We start from the raw sequence: 9,107 nt of genomic DNA, 5'->3' as shown, positions 1-9,107 counted from the left end.
TCTCCTTGTGCTTCGAGGGCAGAGAGATTTTCCAGGCATTTCTGGCTCCCGATCTCTGGTTCTGTCCAAGGGCTAACGAATGCACAAATGAGGGCTCCTGCAGGCTGAGGTGCTAGGCTTGCCCGGGTTCTGTTAGCCGAGTCTAGGTCCTGCCGGTTGTCAGGGCAGGGCTGGGGTCTGAGTAACGAGGCCAGGGTGCAGCCCTGATTTGGAGCTCAAAAGGGAAGCAACCTCTGTTGCTGCAGAGAGATGACCTGATATATTTCACTGGCTCCTGTGGGACAACCCCAGGAAAATCCTTCCCACGCCCAACAACATCACTCTTCACTTTCAGGATGCAGTAGCCCTTTGCCGTCACTCAGGCAGCTCTGTCTTCTGCCAGCCAGGTTTTCCGGTGGGGCCTACCTCAGAGTCAGGCCTGGTGGATCCCTTCACATTTAATTTCGCTCTTTTCAGAGTCAATGTCAATTGTGCGCATGACTTAAGAAGAAATCACAGACTGCTCCATTGCTTCCTCCCCAAACTTCCCCTGCCTCAAACCCCAAACCAAAAAGACCATCAACTCACCATGCTTGAGGAAGTGAGAGGACACCTAGTGACTGCAGTCAAATACCAGTTGCAAAAAGAAAAAAGGGGGAAAAAATCATCAAAAATATGGAAATTTAGGAGTTGCTTTATTATTTTTAGGCAGTAAGAAAACTAGAATCATTTACTATATGCAAAATTCATTAGCTGGGATGGGTTTCAGATGATCAGAGGACATAGAAAGGACTGTCGTTGTTCTGAGGAATAACAGAGTCCCTTCCTTCCCCGAAATAAGCACAGAACTTATTAGCTAATGTCTTTTACAACTGGGTAGAAGAAACACAAATAAAAACCGTGGTTGATGCAGCATGAACAGCCTAGATTTTTACTGACCAGTAAAACAAAGCACACGTGAAACCTCTAGACTCATATAGACCCTTTTAAAAAAAAATATGCCCTAATATCTATACACAATACAAATGAAGAGTCTTGAAGTAGACGTGGCAAAAACTGTCTAATGTCTACTTATTAGCAACAACTCAAGACTTTGGCTTTGTGGTATGGGATGGCAAAGGGGTTCTTTCGGTTTCATAGCTTTCCTCTTTGTAGATCTGGACAAACTAGACCTCTGAGACCTTGCACAAATCATCAGTGTCTCTAAACTTCAGTTACACATCTGTGAAATGGGAATTAAAGTGATATCATATGGGGTTACTGTGAAGATTAAATGAAGATGGTCCATGTAAAACAGGAGTTTAGTGCAGTGCCTGGAATATAGAGCTTAATAAACATTTGCTGTCACTATGGTTTAGGCACAATGGTTAAGCACATAGACTCCAGTGCCGGCATGTCTGGCTTTGGACCCTGCCTTTACTACTTAATGGCTGTGCAATCTTGGGCAAGTTACTCAGCCTCTCTGCTCCTGTTTTCTCAACTGTAAATGGGGAAAAGATTACCAACTTGTTGGATGATGTGTGGGTTAAATGAAGTAAGCCCTTGGAACACTGCCAGGCACACAGTGAGCACCATATAAACTGTTAATAATTTTCATTATTTTGTAAAGAGAACTTTGTTGACTAGATGCCTCTCCTACCTATTCCTCACTCCTTACCTCCAATCTTGGAATTCTCAGACTGTAGAGCTCATCCTCTCTTTTTAAATTTGAGCTACTAGGAAAGCCTCAATTCCCCAGATCTGTGGGGCACCATCTCCTGTCTCCCTGGGACCTGAGCAGGAACACATCTGTGGCGAGAAAGTGGTAGACCCAGAAAACTTAGCTATGCAAGAGCGCTGAGAGCTCTTGTCTGCCCTCCCTCTCCCGGGCTCAGCCCTGGGGGCTCAGGGATGGCCCCAAGGATCTGGGGGACCAGTTGAAATTGTAGTGCTTCAGCAGAGCCCAGGTTCTTGAGAAAGACCCAGAGGCTCAGAGAAGACTCCAGACTCCAGAGCAGAGCAGAACTCTCAGCTCTATCTGCTAACCAGCCTGACCTTAGGTGAATTTTGCAGTCCCGGGAAATCCAAGGCTTAGGAAGGTCACCCAGGTCTGGTTGAACTGAAGACTTCCAGTCTGGAATTTCATCCAGGGCTAGAGAGGCTTTAGCTATCTCCTGGCAGTGGTAGCAGGGTGATAGTGTCTAGATTTCTTAGCTAAATTGCATCATCAACATACAGCTTCTCTTTGCTGTTTCTTTCACACAGAAATCTAATCTTAAGAATCTCTGATCATTCTGTTCATGGTCTGTAGGAAAGCCAGCACTAGCCAGGAGGGAGAACCCATTGCGAGAAAACAAGTCAGTTCCAGGCAGCATTGTAAATGTGCAGGATTATGGTCCTTAATGAGAATGTAAGTGTCAGCCAATGTGCTTTATATGCTGTATCTCTTTGAACACTTAAAGAGCTCCAGGAGGTCGGTACCATAATTATCCCCATTTTATAAATGAGGACTTAGGGGTTCAGAGAGGTTACAAAGGGTCACACCGACGCTGGTGTGATTGAGTCTGGAATCAAACCCCATTTTGTTTGATTTCAAAGCCTGTGCAACTTGGTGAGTTTCTAGTCTTCCCACTCTGACTGTCTTCTCCTTCAGGTATCTTCTATTTCTTATCCTATCCTTTTCAAAACCTCCAACAGAAAAGGAATTTGCCATAGACATCTAAGTCTTTGTGTGAATTTAAATCAACATGTCACAATTCCAAGGAGAAAGTCTCATTTTAAGATCCTACACCAATTCTAAAATAGAAGACTTTATTCCATTGAAGACATTAGGGCATTATCCAGTATTTTGGGAGCACTGCTCCTAAAACAATATAATTCTCACTCTAAGGCTGGCCTGGCTAATAATAATAGCAACAACAATTATAATAATGATGACTACAGCAACCATCTGAATGGCATGTGCTGGGCTCTAGTGTGCCACGCCCTTTAGGTAAATCATTTCATTTAATCCTCACCATAAGCCTTACAGTGGGTGTAATTATAATGATCAATTTATAAATGGAGAAACTGAGGCTCAGAGAGGTTAAGTAATTTGCTTAGCTCATGCAGCTAGTAAGGTTAAAGAGTTGGGATTTGACCCTCTGTGCATGTGTCTTCAGAGACTGGGGGTGGACTCGCTTTCTGTGCCATACTGGAGGAAGCTAAGCTTTGAGGGGACCCCTTTGAAACAGGTCAGAGGTCTTCCTTACCTTTCTTTCTTTCTGTATCTTATCCTGCCCTTCTTGCGCAAATGGCCATATACAGGAGATTAGGGGTCAGCAGAAGCTTTGACAGAGTTTCCATCTCATGGATTCTGTTTCTGGCATCCCAGTGCAAGGACTGCCGAGTCCTTTGATCACTTGAGCATTCGCTTTGCCAGCTTCTACACTGGTAATTCTATACCTTGTCTCAGTGGGGTGATGTTCCCAGGCTTCTTTTCTAGCTACATGGCTGATTCATTCTAAGTGACTTTTCTGAGGAGAAATTAGCTTAAGGGTTGTCTTTTGCATATGCTCAACTAAATGACCCCAAAATGGAGTTGAAACAGTTCATGGTTCTGGGAATTTTATAGGGATTTTATAGGGTAATCAGTCTTCCCTGACCTAAGGGGCTTCCCTTAGGTCAAGCCCCCAAGACCAATACTCAAAATACACTTAAAATAATTATTCATGCACTCCTGGAAGGAATCGAAGTTTGTAAAATATAAGAGAAGGCTGAAGACAATGCTTAGTATTTCACTGCCTCTTGTGATGTTCCCTGTGTGTTCTGTTGAAAGGCACAAGAGAAAGTCCATTTGCCGTACTTCTCATAGTCTCTACATTTGATTCTATATGTTCATTTCTGCTGTAGAAGACAAGAAAGCAAATGGGAAGCATAAAGCTCACAAGAAATACTGAATATGCATAGAAAGTAAGCTAGCAACTTACGAGATGTTGGTGGAACTCCTAGGATGTTATATACACATGATGAGTAAGGAAACAGTTTGTGAGACAAGCAGAATTCACAAGATGTGTCACATACAGATAGTAAGCTAGCAGTCTTTAAAACATGTTAAAGAAAGATAGAATAAATAAAATATCTATGGGAAAAGACAAGCTTGTTGCTTATAGATAGAAGGGGATGAAGAGGTCGGGTCATGATCATGCCACCTCTGGGCAGACAGCTATGTCATCCCCAATTTGGCCACCCATTGGTGATACCCATCCTGGTCCCACATGTCCTCTGCCCAAGAAATGAACATAAACCCCAGAGCTTCTCAGCAGTTATTGGGAAGCTATAGCTGTAGCCAGGTGAACTTGCCCCTGTGTTTCTCTGAGATAGTAAGTGTGTGTCACCAGCTAGGGGCACCTTCTGTGTATGGTTCCCCTTGCTGCGTCCGAATCTCTGGTCCTCATAATCACACCATCCATGGGGAAGTCTGGAAAGAGAGAGAGAGAGAGGAGATATGAGTGTGGTCCTTCCATTAACTTGCACCTTTCTCTAAGTGTATTCACTTACCCCGTCTCTTTCCCTTTGCTTCTAATGGTGTATTTTAATTGGTTTACTAAAACACACAATATGAGCATATTCTGTTTTGAGTCTTTGCGCCTTTCTGTTCTGTGGCTTCAGGCATGATTTACTTGGGACTGTTCTCAGAGACTCCCTTTGCATCAAGGTGAATTCTCACATGACATTCATGTTAGACTGTTTCCATTTGGATCTATTCACTTGTATTGTCTGTTTCCTTGGGTAAGACTCCGACAGTGGATACTTTAACTCCCTCAGAGGACCTAGGAAAGAGCTGTGCCAACAGGGTTTGGAATGGAGGCAAAACCAATTCTGGAGAGTTCCAATGTGTGCTGAAAAAGATAGCAATCAAATAAATGTGTTATATCACATGCTGAATATGGTCTCAGGCCCTCTGCCAGGTAGTCAGCGAACATTTTTTATGAGTTTGATTTTTTTCCTTTAGGAAAATTACTGAAGTTCTGAATCAACCAAAGCAGCACAAGAAGGACAGCATCATTCATTCAGAACACAGGTGGGAGAACAATGGTTTGTAAAAATGGGTCCATAAATAATGAATGATTTTAGTAACTGAGTGACTTGGATGCTCACATTGAGTGACCGTCTCAATACATTATTTATGCCTTTGGTGTTTTTTTCTAATGTAACATATTTTTTTCCTCTGGTCACAGTATTTTCTTCTCCACTTACTGTGTTTTAAACCACGCACTTCTTGCCACTATCAGTCACATAGCTCTAAAGTGAAGTATAGATTATAAAAGGAAACGCTTCCCACACATTTATGAAATGGTTTCCAGCTGGTCTTAAAATTGTCTTCGATTCCCTCTGGATGTAAGAGTTTATCTGCTAATGCTTAGCATTCAGGAGTTTCCCTGCTCAGTTTCAAAAGCGGGAGCATGGAGATAAAGTCAGTGTTTTAAAATATTAGTATTTGAGAAACATAAAATTGGGTGAAATAAATATTGCACATGTATAAGAAGAAAGTTTCAATCATTATGTAGTGAAATTATACCTACCCCCCAAAAAAACAAATATAAAATAACAACAACAAAATTCTCACTATGTCAGAGGATACAAGGCTTGGCCACTTTTGATCAGGAGGAATGAAGTTGTGTACCAGGAGGGTTAAGGTTTAGGTGTGTGTGATGAAATCCCAAGTGGTATGTCAATTCCTGCAGAGGACCTCAGGTCACTGGGTGGCATCCCTGTGGGAGATTATTTGGCAAAGAGAAAAGGACCTAGGCCCACACCAGATGCACCACTGTGTTAGTGGCTCTGAAGGCTTTCTGTGTAGCTAACTGGCCTTGGAGATGACTCCTTGCAGCTTTGCTAATAGGAAGGGAGCTAGGGAGTCCCTACTTCCAGGCAACTTTAAGGAACAGGAACAGGGAGATCTCTGTGCCTGAATATATAGGGTTAGATAGATATTCCTTTTCCTTCTTCTTACACATCTGGCTCTTGCTGCCTAGGTTTGTATAGTCACAGCATTCATTTAAGTCCAACTTTGGACTTCAACGAGACAAAGAGTGGCATCTACCCAAGACATAGTGGAGAAATCGCCCTCAAAATGATAAAGCATTGAGGTGTAAAGTAACAAAGTCCAGAGAAACTCTCCAAGCTATAACTTTGCTTCTAAAAGTCCTCTGACTTGGATGCATCCTTCAATCAAAGTTCTATTTTTCCTTCATTTTAGCTATCTCTGGCTAAAATGGGTGGGGTGAGCCTCCTCTGTTTTCTATTAAGGGGCAAAGCAGCAAGATTTATGTCAGGAAGTCTTGCTGGAAAGAACGGAGTGGGCTCCCAGAGCCACCCAGTTCCATAGTAATAATATTTGAATTGAAAATCAGGGTAGCACTTCCCAAACAGGATTCCCCAGAACACTACTTTCTTGAAATGATGATTTTTTAATTTATTTTTTTAATTTTTAAAATGTTAATACAGTTCAAATCAGCGTGCCTGGTTCATTTCAGCTCCTTCACTGGCAAACCTGGGGGCAGGGGCTGCTTCAGCTTCTCTGCCTTCTTTTTGTCTGTGATGACCAAGGTGTAAAGTTATCTGCTGCATCGAAGTTTAAACCTCACATTATCCTTATTTTTCTTGGCGTCACTTGGTGTCCTTTTGCCTGGCTGTAAGCAGAAAGTCCTGATTTCTACAGTTTTGCGAGGCATGATGACGTGGATCGGAGAGCACGGCCGGAACAGCGAGCGGCAAGAAGCTGAACTGCTGAATTTTGTTTTGTTTTGTATTTTTAACCACTGTTTACGGTAAAAAAAAAAAAAAAAAAAAAAAAGTGTGGAAATCCTAGGTTGAATACATTTCAAGGAATTATTTTTTCTGCAAGGCATTAAACATATTTAATGTGTTAATAGGAATTGCATGTCTTGGAATTAATGGTTCACAGAACACAGTTTGCAAACACTGAACAAGGGAGAAGACCGGGGGAGAAGTGGTCCAGGCTAGGTTGCATGACTGTGGGGGGCAGGGGCTTCTTGATTGCTAGTGGTTGAGCAGTGCCCTTGGGTACCCCCAGTTGTGCCTGGGGTATAGATGAAGAAGGCAGGAAAGGAAGCAGGATAAAACAGAGACAGCGAGGTGGTAAGGTGATGCTGGTTGACCTAGATTTCCAAACTCTGTGGGTGGATCGGGGGACCTTTTGGGTAAGAAACATTCTCACTACTCTTGCTAGGGAGCAAAACCGACATGCTCTCTCCCAGGGAGAGTGGTATGGAATGGTACAGCTCTCTGTGTTTTCATCAGATTCAGGTTCCTTCTCCAAGTCAGTCGTTCTTTCTCCAGTTATAGTATTATAAAAATGTATATATTATAGAATTGCCATATTTTATTTTGGCTCCTAATTTAAGTTATTTCAAGAATAGTACATACAGTCCTGGGTACTTGGATGTAAAATCTATGGCCTAAGTCCACTGAGAATCTCTCTGTTGGGGTTCTAACATTGCCACCCATGCGGCATCCCTTTCAACATGACCTCAGGGAGACAGTTCTGCATTGGGTTTCTGAGATGAATGCACATGCACATTTGATCTATTGCATTACCTCCCAGACTAAACTCGCTATCCTGCTGCCAGTCACTACAACGTTTTCAAATATGAGTCAAGTGTGCGTTAGGAGCCGGTGCCTTGTACTCCGAACTTCAGGGAGCACAAACCAACCTTTTAATTTTTATTATTTTTTTCAATTTTATTACCTCTTATTTTCTTCCAGTTTCTTTGAGATATAATTGACATACAGTTCTGTATAAGTTTAAGGTGTACAGCATAATAATTTGAATTATATACATCATGGTATGATTACAATAAGTTTAGTGAACACAATCATCTCATAGAGAAACAAAATTAAAGAAATAGAAAAAAATTTTTCCTGGCGTTGAGAAATCTTAGGATTTATTCTCTTAACAAATTTCATATGTAACACACAGCAGTGTTAACTGTGTATATCATGTTGTACATTACATCCCTAGTGCTTATTTATCTTATAACTGGAAGTTTATACTTTTTGACTGCCTTCATGCAGTTCCCTCTCCCCCAACTCCCACCTCTGGTAACCACAAATCTGTTCTTTTTCTATGAGTTTGTTTGTTTGTTTTTGAAGTATAATTGACCTACAACACTATGCTAGTTCCTCTTATATGACATAACAATTTGATGTCTCTGTACATTTCAAAATGATCAATCATGATAAGTCTAGTTACAACCTGTCATCATACAAATATGTTACATAATTATTGACTATATTCCCCACACTGTACTTTTCATACCTGTGACTCATTTATATTGAACTGGAAGTTTGTACCTCTTATCTCCCTCATTTATTTCTCTCCTTTCTCCATTCCCCTCCCCTCTGGCAACCATCTGTTTGACTCTATCTGTTTTGTTATGTTTCATGAAAAGCTAAAAGCATTTCCCCTAAGATCAGCAACAAGACAAGGATGCCCACTCTCATCACTTTTATTCAACACAGTATCAGAGTCCTTCCTAGCCACAGTAATTAGACAAGAAAAACAAATAAAAGGAATCCAAATTGCAAAGGAAGAAGTAAAACTGTTACTGTTTGCAGATGACATGATATTACACATAGGAAATCCTAAAGATGCCACCAAAAACTACTAGAACTCATCAAAGAATTTGGTAAAGTTGTAGGATACAAAATTAATATACAGAAACCTAACAATGCTAACAATGAACTATCAGAAAGAGGAATGAACAAAACAATCACATTGACAATTGCATCACAAATAACAAAATACCTAGGAATAAATCTAACTGAGGGGGTAAAAGACCTGTACTTGGAAAACTATAAGACACTGATGAAAGAAATTGAAGACAACACAAACAGATGGAGAGATATGCTGTGCTTATGGACTGGAAGAATTAATATTAACTGATGTTGTTAAAATGACCATGCTACCCAAGGCAATCTACAGATTCAATGCAATCCTTATAAAATACCAAGAGCTTTTTTCATAGAAGTAGAATAATTTAAAAAATTTGTATGGAAATGTAAAAGACACTGAATAGCCAAAACAATCTTGAGAAAGAAGAACAAAGCTGAAGGAATCATATTCCCTGACTTCAGACTATACT

This window comes from Delphinapterus leucas, chromosome 8, assembly GCF_059928025.1.
Source record: "Delphinapterus leucas isolate spDelLeu-1000000601 "Yukka" chromosome 8, BTC_Dleu_Yukka2, whole genome shotgun sequence".
Taxonomy (NCBI): Eukaryota; Metazoa; Chordata; class Mammalia; order Artiodactyla; family Monodontidae; genus Delphinapterus; species Delphinapterus leucas.
Note: the sequence above shows the minus strand (reverse complement) of the source record.